Here is a 14,592-nt window from a genome sequence, read left to right as displayed (position 1 = left end):
AATGACAGTGTACTTATTTGAGGGGTTCTTTTCTCACTTCTAAATAGCCGAAGACCACAATAAACAATTTTACAATATAAAAATACCTACCCAGGGATGTAACATCCAGTTCTAACACTGAGGCTTCGGGGTGAAGGTATTCGATATGCGCATATTCGTACTACACGGTGACCTCAAGGTACACAAATCCCGCATAAATCCTACTGTAGCTGTATGTGAGAAACGTAAATTTTCGTTACCTATATTGAGCGCGTTGAGATATATTTCCATGCTTGCAGTAATGTAACAAGAGACTTACGTCCAGGCACAAACAACTGATCCACACTGCATGATAATCTTCTCAACACTGTCCGTCCTGACCCCTCTGATTGTCCTAATATAGGCTGCACAGCTCAACAGCAATTGACTTGGATGCGGTCGGAGGGGGAGAGGGGTCATTACCAACCGGGGTGCACCTGAAATTGATAGCTCAGTTGGTATAACGACTAAGCTGTTATCTGGACTACCATGGAGTCGAGGTTTGATTCCAGGCAAGGGTAAGGGATCTTCCTCCCCTCCGCAGTGCCCAGATCTGCCCAGTTTCTTATCCAGGTGGTATCGAGGGCCCTTTCCTCGGGGGTAAAAAAAGAGTACCGGGACGTGAAGTTACCAACCCACACCCATCTAGTGCTGACGTTAAGACTGATGGAGCTACAGCTCCAATCACCAACACGTCTTCGTGACGTGGACAACTTAGCGTTGTCTTGCCACCTGCTTTGTTAATTCGGTTGCTTTGTGCTTTGTCCACGGATCCGAACGAACACTTGCCAAACCATACAGGGAACATGCCTCACCGCAGTGGTGGCTCCTTGAGATCAGACATATATGATAACTCAATTATGCGTTCATTTGATGCTATAAGGCGGAAACTGAGCCCTAACTTCGGGAAGTGACGCTGTGTAGTCCAGTAGAAATTCATCGACGTTTCGGAAGAACGTATTACCTTTACCTGCCAAATCGAAGAGTAAGCCAAGCGAGCAAGCGTGTTGCTTGTTGCTGGTATGGTATAGCTGAATCAGTATAGTGACTGTGCTACTGGATGGACGACCCAGGAATTTGGATTCGATTCCCGGTAAAGGCAAGAGATTTTCCTCTTCGCCATTACGTCCAGTCCGGCTGCAGGGTTCACCTAGCCTTTTTACTTTGCTTGGCTTATTCTTCGAACCTGAAGACTGAATCAGTACACTCCACCGTAACGACGATGAGTTTGTGTCGGACCACACAGAAGATGGTAAGTACTCTTCCTAGTCACTGCTGTGAGAACCTCAAATCCAACAAACGAAAGGAAAACAAAGCCAGAATTTCGCATGCGCCACTTTGAGAGTTGGTCCGCTCTTACATAGAGCTAAAGCTGAGGTCCTGTATGCATTAAGTGAGATCTCCCCTCCAGCCACTGGTGGTCTGTTTAGACCAGAACGAGACTGAATACGCCCAAGTTTAAGGCTATGAATGTATCTTCCTTGACGTGACTGTCACAGCTCGGCAGTGCGAGTGCTGCACGAACTGGTTCACTGTTACGACGGACTAGCGATAACTGCCGATAACTAACAAACTAAATAACAAAGAACTGATGCATGTGGCTTGTTTGAATATGTTGTCAGTGCTCGAATATATCGTCGCATGGCAGGATGATCAATGAATTGGAAAGAATTAGGAAGGAAACGGTCGTATATAATCAAAACATTATTCTTCGTTTGTCTGAGGGACACAGGAAGAGCATGAAAATCTTCAGCCGGGACAGACAGTGCCCCAACCGATATTCGAACCTGGCGTCTCCATAATACAAGTCTGGGGCGTTACCGCTACTCCAGCCTGTTCGGTAACTAACAAGATAAGTCCTTGTTGCGATGTTCTGGATTATGACACCGTGTAGTTTGGGAGATGGGCACTAACTTTCATGACTTAAAAGAATTTCTTTTTCTGTAAAATCAATTATATCATGCTTGCATCTACGCCTAGGTCACTCAGATTTTCTTTTGCTTAAATGTTCTCATCTTTATAAAACCCCATGTCCCTGCTACGGTTAATCAGCCTAATGTTCGATCAAGATTTGCTACAAAATATTAATCTCCTCTCCGGTCACTCCCGTCACTCAGGTCCAAATATTCTCCTCAGGCACTCTCAATGCGTTATCTTCCATCAGAGTAAGAGAGCAATTTTCTTGAGCGTTGGCCTGCTTTAACTTCGACTCTGTGTATGTGTGTGTGTGTGTGGATCAGTCCATGAACTCCCTCTTACAAAATGGACGCATTGCCAATTTATCTACAAGACAATCCATTTCATAAGTAATCTATCAATTTCTCTCTGTTCAACTGGATAATGGACGTACACTCGCTCATGTCAGACGGCAATGCATACAGGGTGTTCAGAGGGAAGCAGACAGGCAGTCATCTGGTCAACAAATAGTGTTCATTACCTTAACCTTAAAAAGCCAGGCATTGAGAGGCCACTTCAAGCCAGTAACTGTACCTACGCGAACTTAATGCAGGTTTCTTTCTGTGTGAGGTCTTTTTACGTTTTCAGTAGCTAGACTGTACGGAGGCGAATGGTAGGCTCTTAGATGAACTGGAAACAATTTGAAAGAAAATGGTCGTGGTCTAATCGAGATCATATCGTGGAATTTGTTTGCAAGGAATGCAGGAGCGCCGGTGACGCAGCCCGAGATTTCATTCGAGCACCTCCCGAATACAAGCCTAGAGCGTTAAACCTAGGCAAACCTGTTCAGTGGTACGCAGTTCCAGCTTGAGAGGAACTGGCATGAACCATGATGTAAGGCTTTTCTCGTTGTCTGGATAATGATAGAGTCTGCACTATTAAATGCTGAATTGTATGATAACAGTTCAGAAAAATCAAGTGCTGAAAGAGGCTGGCGTTTTGGCATCATATGGAAAGGTCGAAAATAAGAAGAAGCTAAAACTGTTATAGTTTCACTGCATGTAAAACTTTTTAACTCTTTAAATACTACATTTCTTCTAAATATTCGTAATACAGAGTTACTACAAATGATTCATTCCATTTAAAAACACTATATTTTCCAAAGTATTATACAAACAAAATGATTATATATGAAAAGAACCGCAAACTCAGCAAGTTTGCATCGTGATACACCAATTGGCGGCATGAATGCAGTGCCTCATAAAATGACGACGAAGCTGGAAAAGAGTTTCTGTGTATTGGAAATTGCAGTGCAGCGTGCATTCATAGCAGAGCACATAAAAGAACCGCCATGTAAACAGAGCATTCTTCGGTGGTATCGGCAGTTTAAGGATAACTGGTTGTCTGTGTAAACGGAAAGCACGGGGCGACCAATATAGCGTTTTGAAATGGAATCAATCATTTGTACGAGTAGTAACCCTGTATATGTAATTTCAGCTCGTACCTCACAGGAAACACATTACGTCTCCGCTACAAAGCCCAACCGGTTACTGCTGTTTAGGGAAACAGTCTCTGTTTATTGTGAGAACTATACGGAACACACAGATACACTTTGTGGGCAGAGTGCAGAGTTATATTTTGTTAAAGCAGGTTGTACCTACAGTAATCACCGGGCTTTAAAAGACTAATAAAAGTACTTTTTGAGCATTTTCATCAATATGATTGTATTACTGAAGCGAGGTTATCCTTTTTAAAGCAAATATCACAAAAACAAGAGTCTTTATCACTTTATATTATCTGCTGCATATGTTTGACAAGTTCGAAATTCCCTGGCATTGCCCCAGCACTCAAAGGGGTACCGAGGTGTTCCCCTAGATTGCTGCGCCTAGACGACAGCCCTGAGTATGGCAAGCGTCCGTAAACGTATACATTGCATTCCCTCGGTCTCGAACCCAAGGCTTTCCGACAACCTCTGGGAAGCCCCACTGCGGGATGAATGCTCGCCATCCGCCATCTTGAAAGAGACACTTAAAGAGGAAGTGACAAATCTGTTGCCCTAAATTAGACGGGGAAGGAAGCGAGGAAGGGGAGGGATGGAATTATTAGTGGTTATGTTGTTTTATTTGTGGGCTTTCATTTATGACGTCATGATATGGTGTGGTTTTTGAATGACAATGAAGTGGAAAGCGAATAATTACCTCTTTCTTCTTCAACTGTTGATGAGGGCATTAGCTGAAGATGGACATGTGTGAGTGTGTACAGGCTGTCCAGAAACAAACGTCGCAGAGGTCTGTACGTCGATTCCAATTAGTTCTCTTTTAATCATGCCTGTGTATCTTTCTCTTGCTTTAATCTCCATTTTGTTTGTCAGTCAGCAAGCAAGTGTGGAAGCAAAAGCACTTCCCCTTCCAATTCAAAAGGGATTACAGGTTCAAGTCTCGTACGGCACACAAACTATCTTGATTTTTTTTTTTTTGTTTTTGCTCAGTAATTCCAGGCAAACACCGGAATAGTACCACAAATTAGGCCACGGCAGCTGTCTTCCACATTGTTTCAATTCATCATTCATTACTCATTCAGTCGTTTATTGCCACATAGCCTGATTAACTGACAGCGTCATTAAATAAACCGTAAATCAATACATACAGTAAATTAGTAACGACAGGAGGTTAGAGATAACCGCATAATGAGGAGCTTCATAACTTGTACTCTTCTCCAAGTATAATTACAATGATCAAGTCAAGGAGGATGAGTTGGGCAGGGCATGTAGCACGAATGGGGGAGAAGAGGAATGCATATAGGATATTGCTGGGCAAGCCAGAAGAAAGAGACCACTGGGAAGACCAAAACGTAGGTGGGTGAACAATATTAAACTGGATCTTGGAGAGATAGGATGGGATCGTATGGATTGGATTGATCTGGCTCAGGATGGGGACCAGTGGAGGGCTCTTGTGAACACGGTAATGAACCTTCGGGTTCCATAAATTGCTGGAAAATTCTTGAGTAGCTGCAGATTTGGCGGTTCCTCCAGGAGGGCTCTCAGCTCCATTAGTAATTAAGTAAGTAAATTAGTGACACGTTACTTAATGTCACACGCTCTGTAGTCTCGAACTGGGAGATGATTGTGAATGATGAACTGAGAATGAAGCGCCCATGGCCTATTTTAAGGCATTTCCCCAGCAATTGCCTATAGTGACCAGGAAAAAGACTAAAAACGCCTGTCAGGCTAGTTGCTTCCCGGGGTAAGAATCAAACCCAAGTCTTCCCATGTTAGTAAGTAGAAAAAGTAAAGTAAAAGCATCCCTGTAACAGGCCGTGGAGGCCCATAGGGTTGTGAGATGTTGAGGTTCCCACATTTTCTAGACAATCGGCGATAAGGTTTTCAGCCTTACGCTCCGTCCGCCCTTTACCCCAAAGAATATTGCTGGTACTCATTTTTGTTAGAGGCTGAGTCGACCCCAGGGCCATAGTGCGGCTGGAAGGATTAGGTCAGTTGAAAAAATCCACCTCATCGGGATTCGATCCCACGACCTTCCGGCTTGTAGCATAGTGCCTCCCATGTTAGTAATTATGTAAGTTAGTTACAAATCTTTTCCTGTCTGATTCGGGAATTCGGTGTGAGGTATGTCCCTCTCAGCTGCATAAGGGCAACACTGTCTGGCGCAACGACGGCAAGGCTCTCTCAGTATATCAAAGTGAAAGAAAATGTTAACCCTTTCCATGCTGCGAACGACATTTCTTATCCAGGGTCATCAGCTGCTTCTTTTGTGCATATGTTCATTACTTAAAGGCAATAATATGTACATTCCTTTCTTGTCTTTGCTAATTCTTGTGGCGTTGTATCAAGAGGCGTTCAAGTTCTCATGGTTATTATGTAAAAACAAGAAGGTGCACGAAGAGTACTATCTTTTGTTGTGTGATGCTGTGTAGACGTGTGTTTATACCGGACTACACGGCGCCATGTCCCAGAAGATAGTATTCTTCATAGTCACCCCTGTGAGAACCTCAGATCCAACAACAACAACAACAAAAAAGCATATTTGCGGAACAGAACATAGGATGAAAAAGTTTTAAGGTAAAAACTCACGAGTCAAGTAATGTAATTTATCTCTTTAACTGATAATACAACTTCAAACGTAACAATATCTTGACAAATTAAAGACACATTTTTTCGTGTTCAAATATTATGGGAAGAAAACTCTGTTTCTTTTTGTCTTTCACGTACTTTTCGCCTGTGCGACACACACAGACCATAGGTTTATCGTCTCTGGCTTTATCTTACTGTTAAAAATGGTATTTGAAGTTTCGTTTTATATCTGCAGTAACAACAGTATTGTGGAATCAGGCAAGATGTAACGCCAGCTTACCGAGGTCTTCTTTATCTGTTCTTCACGACGCCCGATTTACACCAGGGTTACGTCTATTGCAGTTTTTTTTTATGAATGCATGGTTTAGCCCCTGACGGATATTACATACCACATATGAGAGTAAATAGATATCCATGCCTTAATAGGTATTTGAACTCTTAGGTCGAAGCGGCGCGCGACTGCACAGCCAACAGGATTGGCAACCTAACTGCATGGTATTTAAGTATTCATTCGTTTTCTGTCTGCTGTTGAGGTGAAGCGAATGAAGAATTAAAGAATAGGAGAGGTTTCTAGTAGAAAATATTTCTCGACTTACGAGGAAAACAGTACTGAAGCAACAGCAGCATTGATTTTCTATCACCATACGAGTCATGCACCTGAGTGTTAATAGCTATTGTAAAAATATCTAAACTAAAGTAAGCTATCCTAAACTAATTTAGCTTATCCTGTGTTGATGGAGCACTGCTTAAAATAAATTATATCACATCAAACTAACTCGCTTGAGTTTTATTAGTAACGCCAGGGTTACTTGCGACTTTCACCATTCATAATATATTGGCTACACTGTGGCCTGCTCAGCTTGCCAAGGCGCAGGGCATGATGGGACAAAAGTTGAGAAGTATGCGCGAGAGTGATCGAACCTCCAAACTTTACTGCATTGGTTTATTTTTGTCTGCTGTTGGAATTATATACCATATAAAGGTATGTATTACGAATTTTCTTGCATGAATCGTATATTAGTATTACAGACATATGTCCATGCACAATGACACGTGTCTGTAAACACAAGTTAATGATGCACTCTGTGACGAATTGCACAAAATTGGTTCCGATAATATTTAAAATTTCCACTTTGAAATCATAACAATTATCGGTATGTGTGTTTAATAATGATTTTATTAATGCAGGCATCTTATAAATAAAGATTTTCAGAGTAGTGGAATGCTGTGTACCTCAGAATTATGTCAATGCAATATTTGAACGCTTTCTTACTGAGTAAGTCAGCTCCAGACTGGCAGGTGGCACTACTTGTCATGATAATAATTTATTTCTTACTGTGGTATATATAATTTAATAACATTGTAGTTTTAAATGTCTTGCAAATGCAACAGGTTGCATGCAAGGCTCCTATACAAAATGCATTACGAGTGTGCATGTGCAATATCGATTTATTATAACGGGATATATGGGTCCAGTTTTCTCATTAGTTATTGAAATTAACATTTCGATAAATGTTAAATTGTAAGTAAACATCCATTTCACGTCCATCGGAATTAGAATAATTTTCTTTGAAAAATGTAAAAGTATAATGTCTAAAATTTTAATTGTATTTTGAGCCTGATTATATTTCTACAAATAAATTGAGATGGTTATAAGCAGGAAGAGTTTAACGGAATTTACACCATGTTGAACTGAAAAAAACATGAATAATAGAAAGATGCACCCTTGGGGGTGCTCAAAGAATCTATCAAATAAGCCACTTTCTTTAAGGATCATGTTTCTATAGTAACAGGCCAAGAATCAGAAGTGTATGTGCCGTGAAGTTTTCCCTGTACTTAAATAACTTAGCACTACGCCACGAAGACGTATGGGGAGTGGAGGTACAGCTCCACTATTCTTGAACTCGGCACTAGATGTGGGTGAGTGGTCAGCTTCATGCCCTAGCCGCTTTATCCCAGTGATATTGTCCCCGGTTCCCATTGGATAAGAGGTTTGCTAGGCCCCATAGCCGGTTTTGACATTGTGGAGAAGAGGGAAATATTTTGCCCCTACTTGGAATCGAACCCCGACCCTCCAGCTCGCAGCCCGTCGCTGCTGCACCGACTGAGCTATCACTCCCAAATGAAAAGATATTTTTTAAAAATATATTTTGAGATACATGGAGGCAAGTGGTCTAGGCCTATTTTAAAGCCATATCCAACAAATATTTCCCCGGAGGAACTTGAAAATCAAGAAGAACTGCCATCAGTACGTCCGTGTTTCCTGTTGAGGTGTGAATCCGAACCTCCTGACGACAAGATAAAGCAACGGTACTGTTCAGTACCTCATGACTTTTGACCGAACATCCTGGTTGAGCAGTTCGTCTTTTTACTTCTTATTCTGCAGACCTCATATTCAAAACTTTGCCCAGAAAGCGGTTGTCTTGGTAATTATCAGTCCCTTCAGGCGAGTACTGGAATAGTGCTTTAAATTACGCTATGAGAGTTTCCTTCCCCATTTTTTTTTCTTTGCAATTCATTATTTACTGAGCAACCAGTCATTCGACGCTGCATCATCGAATCGTTTAAATCAGTAAATTGACCCACGTGCGTTACAACGGAACGAGCGATGTATGGCGATATGGTGGTTCCAGATATGCCTCCAGCAGTGTGCTATCACGGTCATGCGGGCTAAGCAATGCTGAGTCACTCTTCTACACCCAGGGGAAGGCAGGAAACCCTTCCGAATATTTTAACCTACTTAAAATAGCGGTTTAACTCTTTAAAGGGCAGTGTTACTGTATCTGAAGGAGGATGAGACGGGCAGGGCATTCAGCACGCATGGGGGAAAAGGGGAATGCGTATAGGATTTCGGTGGGAAAGCCAGAAAGAAAAACACAACTAGGAAGACCTAAACATAGGTAGGAGGATAATATTAAGATGGATAGGATATAATGGGGCGGTATGGACTGGATTGATCTGGCTCAGGATAGGGACCAATGGGGGGCTCTTGTGAACGCGGCAATGAACTCTGAGGCTCCATAAAATTTTGGGAATACCTGAGCGACTGACGGCTTCTTGAGAAGGGCTCATCTCCATGGAGTTAGTTAGGTGCTGTGTCTGTCGCTGGTGTTACAGTTGTATTTGTGTGCCCCGTATGATTCTCGCAATAAACGGGGATTATTTCCCCAGACAGCATTACCTGGTTTGGCTACGTGCTGGGGACACTGATTGGAGATGCTGACAGTGGTGACTCTAAACAATACTGTCGTTTTTGATGTGACGTCGTTAGGTACTCAGGCAGTTACCGACGTTTCGGAGGAACCTGCCGCCTCAATCCTCAGGACATCCTTACTGCACGGTGTCACATCCCAAAGGGCAGTAATCTTTTCAGACCACGTCGTGAGGAATTCAAATTTCGCGTGATACGCCGCTGCTCTCTGTCCTGAGCCAGATTATTCCAGTGTACACCGTCCAACTCTGTTAACTTCCCACCAAAAAACTTTCAGGAACAGGTAGCTCTCTTTTCGACGTGCTTCATGTTGGTTTCTCGCTTGGATTATTGTTCGACCCCGGAAATAGAGGCAAAATGTTCCTTCGAAACGTCGGCTGATTTTCAACAATTTGTTTGGCTCCCACGCGGCTGCGCTTATCCCCCCAGTAGCTAGCAAGAGCCTTACCTTACACGCTAAGCCTGAGGGCGAATGAAGCAATCCCGTGGCGGCGTTGTATCAACTGCTGCTGTTGCTGCTGCTGTTTCAGTCTTAGTGTATTAAGTAGGCGTGCGCAGGCAAGAGTTCAATTGTTTCTTTGTCTACGGCACAACTACTTAGAACACGAAGACTGCGAACTGTCCGCGGCCGTCGGAGTCCACAGGCAAACTGAAATCGTCCGCGAAAACAACCCTCCGTGTCTCTAACTCGGATAAACCATCCCTCCTTCCAAAGGGAGTTTACTTAAACCTACAAACAAGATAAGAGAGACTGCGAATGATTCACTTGTTACATACGTTTACCCGACTTAAGAAGGGTCCAGACTCCAATTTGTAGTGTTAGGCCTAAGTCCGAAGTTACTTACTGAGTTTCTAGAGGTCTCCGTTCAGTATACCGCAAATATATTGGATCTTGCCCTCCGTCCCAAGTATGTTTAGTACAGGGTGATCCGATAAGATGTTAACGCTTGTGTGAAGCTACGGTTGCGATCCACAAGGAGTTTGCGGGGTCGCCAAGTTCTATAGAATTTTCTACCAACGCGCAATGTCTGCACATCAGCAGGATTAATATTGATGCTTTCGGAGGAACATTTCACGAAGTCAATTATTACGTTTTTGAAACTTTTCGGTGACTGGATTCTGTTTCCATCTTCAGGAAAAAGCCTACTTAGTTGGGCCTTACGAGCTAGTTCCTATCCCCGGAGAGGACGATGGGTAATGTACGAAAACACAATAGAGTAAACCCTCGATAATCCGGTTTCGTTTGGGGAAGAGATCATCCAGATTACGTGATAATCCGAATTAATGAAGCAAAAAAATATCCGTAAAAGACAAAAAAAAACAAATGGAAAATGTAATATTATAGGTAGCGCTAATGAAAATAAGTAAAAAAATCACTCTAGAGCATTGATTTCAAAACTGTAGAAAGACAAGAAGCTGAAACCCAGGGTCTCCTTAATCCAGCTCAAGCCAATCTTGTATATTTTCTTGTGTAGTTTCAGGCTCTCCAGCTGCCCTCAACACAGTCTGAAAGTTCTCTTGCTCCTAAATCCCACGTGTCTCTTAAAGTATGTACTCAACTGTGAACACAATTTTTAATTTTTCATATTTCGATCCGGATTATCCGACATCCGGATTAGCGAGGGTTTACTGCAATTGTATTAACATACGTATCATCGTCACAAAATTTTAGACCTAATTTCACGAAAGCTTCGTGACTGTACAGGAACATTTTATGAACATCTTGCTGTTAGTGTTGAGAGGCTGTAAAGCTATTTAGGTTCCTGCTCTCACTGCGCAGCCTGATGTAGCTTCTCGTAGACGGGAGGATAATATTCAAATGGATCTTAGAGAAGTAGAATGTGACGGTATGGACTGGATTGATCTAGCTCAGCGTAGGGACAGATGGAGGGAGCTCGTGAACACGGTAATGAACCTTTGAGTTCCATAAAATTTTGGGAAATTCTTGACTTGCTGAGCGAAAGGCGGCTTTTCAAGAAGGATCTATCTCCATGGACATAGTTCGTCTATGCAGTTCTGCTATCTGTTCCTTGGTTGGCACAGTAATTCGTACAGGACACGCTTGACGGCGCCGCTATCCTTACCTTATACAGTGTTCGGTAAGTTTGTCTATTCAATTATTAAGAAATCTAGTTATATTGTCTGGAATAAAGACGCGTTTCCGCCGTGCCGGTGCTCCCTGGTGTTGACATCAGATGGTAAGCAAGGGTGTTCGAATCGTGAACGTTATAACGAGCACTGGGGTCACAGTCCAAAATGAGATGCCCATTAGAACGGTCACAAACCGAAATCCCTTCTTGTTACGGTTTCTCTTCGGTCATCAGTGCTGCGAAGTCACCCCAGACTGAAATAAAGACAAAATCGAATTCTTTAAAATAGAAATGCGTTGCTCAACAGTTTGTAAGTAAATGCTGTCAGAAACCTGAGCGAGTTCACTAGCCTCGGTATCAGCTCACATTTTTCACTTCCTAGCCGGGATAGCTCAGTCGGTATACTTACTAGGATACGGCATGGATAACCGAGGAATCGTGTTTAGATTTCCGGCAGGGGTAACAGATTTTCTTTTCTCCAGTGTCCAGACTGACTCTGGGGCCCACACAGCCCCATAAGCAAATGATCCCGGGGTTCCTTTCCCATAGGGTAAAGCGACCGGGACTTGAACAGGAACAGACGCCTCCATATTTGCCGAGGTTAATAATGCATTGGATTATACCTCCACTCCCCCATCCGTCTCCATGGGTTGGTGCTGAATTATGTGCAGGGACAACTTTACCTGTATCTTCTCCACTTCTTCACTGCACTGCGCTGAAAATTTTGTATTTTGGCTTTATTTTTAGAACCTACATACTTGCATCCTTCATATTGTGGAATGTGGACCCGTTGCTAGGCAACGATCTCCAAACAAAGAATTATACAATGGTCTGTAAACTGCAACAGAATTTCGGTGTTTTCTGTGCAGTCCGTGCCGAGATATTATAAGCAGGACAGTTAGCGAGGGTTCAATTATTTGTGTTGACTGGAGTGGAGCGAGTTTCTTGGTTAGTGAGTGAGTTAGAGAACTGATGCGGTTCAGTCGTTGTGAGAAACCGGTAGCTGAGACAAGGGTTAGTGCTGGAACCCAGAGGAAGGGGAACGTTCGCCTTTGAAAGCCGCTACCAAGCAACGGCTAGTGAAGACATGACTGTGGACAATAATGTGTGTGATAATGAATTGTAAAGTGTAAGTCACGCGCCGTAGAAAAGAGTCCAATAAATCCGATCACCAATCGAAAACCCCCTCTATAGTCGCTCATACACGTGGCAGTATTTATTTGTTTATTAATATAACTGTTTTGGTAACTGATTTACTTTGGTTGCAGCAGAAATAGAGAGGAAATTTAGCAGAAGAAAGAAATGATGGGGAGAAGTGCCGGAAACTGAAATGTGGTCTTACGAGTTATGGCATCTTGTAGTTTTATAGGTTGTTACCAACGCTTCGGAGGAACTTGCTGCCTCCATTTTCAGAGAAGATGGAGACAGCTACTCTGGGACACCACCTACGAATTTGTCAAGATGCCATAACCCAGAAGGTAACAATATTATAAAAAAATTGATTTAGCAGTGACATTGTTATCCTGTTTTCTGCTGAAATACGATACAAAATCGCTGTTATGCTGAAGTAGAGAGATTGCAGATATTTGCAAGAACTATCATGTTATCCGGCCTGTACTATATGACTAACTGCCTTTCTTGATAAAAATGTAATTACATGGCTGATCATGAATATTTCCGCCTGTATGCAACCAGAGGGTTCATTACCAGGTTCATAAATGACCGTCTGTTCTGACATGCTTGAATCCAGTCACCCCTTCCATGCGCTGTTCTTAAGCCCACTTTCCTTCTTTTGAAAAAATAAAAGGAGTGTTATATTTTAGGGTCCTGTTACACTGATTCATGTCCATGGTTTATGCTGACCGTCTTACAGTGTATACACTTTTTCACCTTATTCTTCACTTCCACGCTACATGTTTCAGCACTAATGTGCCATCTTCAGGTGTCTTTATGCACGTTAAACTATTGTACTGCATGCCATAAGGTCTTTATTCTAAAATGACTAAAATCTGTATTCGTCATATAGGACGATGAATTCTAAATAATAAAACTTTTCAGGATTCTTCCTACGTCGCACTCAAACACGCGAATTACGCCAGTCCTCTTTTATGTGAGCATTCTTCCTACATATATTTGTGTATTGAGTTCTGTGTTGTGTTTTGCTCCTGTTACTGTATGCGTTGTACTGCTGGATCCAGCTGGATCTTTAGAATAAAGACATTATGGCATGCAGTACAATAGTTTAACGTGCATAAAGACACCTGAAGATGGCACATTAGTGCTGAAACATGTAGTGTGGAAGTGAAGAATAAGGTGAAAAAGTGTATACACTGTAAGACGGCNNAACCCATGGAAATAAAGGGAGTCGTATGAGATCACCTTGCTGTCTGTGTTTTTTTTTGGGGGGGGGCATATAATACGACGCTGTCAGGATCTAGACTATATGAGGTCCAATGGTAGGATGTCTGATGAACTGTAAAGGATTTGAAAGGAAGTGGCTCTGATCTATCTATCTTGGGATTTGCCTCGAGGGACTGAGGAAAACCTGTGCCTGTGCCTGTGCCTCAGCAGAGATTGGACAGAGCACCTCCTGATTACAAGTCTGGAGCGTTACCCTTACGCAAACCTACTAGTACGCTACTTATGTATGATCCATTTTAATAACATCATCCGATCTAGGTCACACAAGCGGTCTCGTCCCTTGCAGTTAAGAATGCATTTCTGATGTCCCTCATGCGTGCTACTTATGCTGCCAGACGACCTCACAACTGTTCCCAGGCAGACGTCTGATTTCGCTTCGAGGGCAGTCATTACGTGTAATCAAGCAATTCGCATCAATAGCCCTTAGCGGAGAGAATTTTCATATGAAGATCTCTTGTGAGATGCAGCTTGAATGAAGCAAACGTCAGTTCGAGCGGAGAAGCATAACCCATAGGGCCCATAGGGCTTGCCTTCATAATCATCGCTTGCAAGGGTTGTGCTTCTTAGCCCCTTGTATCCTCAAATAACAAGTCATCTAGCAATGTTCTTCTTAGTCTTCCTGGATTACGTTTTACTAGTCAATAAGTTCGTGGAATGGCCGCAAAGCGTAGTACGGGAATTTACTGCCAATATGTTTCAGCAATGTTTTCGGCAGCTATATCAACGTTGGAAGACTCGCATAGCGGCCAACGGCAACTATTTTGAGGGCCGATGTGGATCTGCGTAAGTGTATGTGAATACCTTGTAATATGAAGAGATAAAACCACATTCCACGAACTTAATGACTTTACCACGTATAATATGTATAT

At 42.6% G+C, this 14,592-nt stretch overlaps 1 long non-coding RNA gene across 2 annotated transcripts in view; it reads left to right on the top strand.

Moving 5' to 3' along the window:
- The first annotated feature begins 6,030 nt into the window (after window positions 1-6,030).
- The window catches only part of LOC111861350, a 19,332-nt gene continuing 10,770 nt past the window's right edge, over window positions 6,031-14,592 (top strand). The window contains exons 1-2 of one of the 2 annotated variants that reach the window (XR_002842224.2): window positions 6,031-6,983; window positions 12,574-12,780. This is a non-coding gene — a long non-coding RNA (uncharacterized LOC111861350). Of the gene's footprint in view, window positions 6,984-12,570; window positions 12,781-14,592 lie in introns of both variants that reach the window. The other variant, XR_002842223.2, reaches the window with a different exon arrangement.

Source organism: Cryptotermes secundus, unplaced genomic scaffold (genome assembly GCF_002891405.2).
Source record: "Cryptotermes secundus unplaced genomic scaffold, Csec_1.0 scaffold289, whole genome shotgun sequence".
Classification (NCBI taxonomy): Eukaryota; Metazoa; Arthropoda; class Insecta; order Blattodea; family Kalotermitidae; genus Cryptotermes; species Cryptotermes secundus.
The sequence above is the reverse complement of the archived record's forward strand: the minus strand, read 5'-3'. Positions and strand labels throughout refer to the sequence as shown.